The following is a 940-nucleotide window of genomic DNA, read 5'->3' as shown; positions in this document are numbered from 1 at the left end:
GAAGAAAGAAAAGAAAGAAAGAAAGAAAGAAAATCCGCGGCAACCAATGTCGGAGCCCTCCGGACTGTGCATCAAACATATTCCAAAAAAGCACATTCCAGAGATGAAAAACGAGATCGCCCCAACAGACGAGTCAGCTTTCTTGCCACAGGAAAAAGGAACACGAAGAAAAGTAAAAGAAAAGAAAAACATTTTCGAAAACGTGGGGGAGGGGAAGGAAGGAAAAGTAGTTGAGGAAATTCTTTTACATCTTGGGAGAGGCAAGGGCAACGCGGTGCTTCTGAGTCGCGACTAACTTTTTAAAGACCGTTTCTGGTGCTGTTAGCGCCTCTCGCTTAACAGCACAATTACACCAGGCTGTAAAACAAACGTGCTAAAATGTTAACTGCTAAGATCGGTGGCAGGAATAATATACAACGTGCCACAGGCTCCAGCCATCCACTCGGCTGCGATCCTGCCTCGCACTCGCCTAATAACATTAATAATAAACCGAGCAGTCATTAGCTTTTCTCTTTTCCCTGCTCCTGACCCTTAACGTGTTCTTACAACTTGTAGGAACACGAGCAAAGTCAATAAGGGAGCTGCGGCGGCACATGACGACGCAGGGGTGCTCCCCCTCTCTTGACAGCACTTGAACCCTCCTGCAGCTCCCAGCCACTTACCCATTCCTCTGAGCGGGACACCTCTGGGGCTGCCCTAAATCCCAAACGGAGACCTATGCCCAGAGGCAGGCTCCCAGCCTCCTGCGCTCCCGGCTGCACTAGCCCCCGAGTCTCTCCGATCTCCACCGAGGAGGTAGCGGGGGCGTGAGGGAAAAAGGGCTACAAGGAAATCTGCTTCCCGACGAGAGAGCCTTGACTTCTGCATTTCAACCTCGGGGCAACGTGGGCAGGGCTGGGCTGGGCAAGGCGCCGCAGCCCATCGCTCCCCCGAGCCCGCC

General features: G+C 52.6%; 1 protein-coding gene across 1 annotated transcript in view; it reads right to left on the bottom strand.

The window, feature by feature from the left end:
• The window catches only part of PAX9 (paired box 9), a 44,375-nt gene that overhangs the window by 39,108 nt on the left and 4,327 nt on the right, over positions 1-940 (bottom strand). The gene's annotated exons all lie outside the window — the stretch shown is intronic.

Source organism: Aptenodytes forsteri, unplaced genomic scaffold (genome assembly GCF_000699145.1).
Source record: "Aptenodytes forsteri isolate BGI_AS27 unplaced genomic scaffold, ASM69914v1 Scaffold193, whole genome shotgun sequence".
Lineage (NCBI taxonomy): Eukaryota > Metazoa > Chordata > Aves > Sphenisciformes > Spheniscidae > Aptenodytes > Aptenodytes forsteri.
The sequence above is the reverse complement of the archived record's forward strand: the minus strand, read 5'-3'. Positions and strand labels throughout refer to the sequence as shown.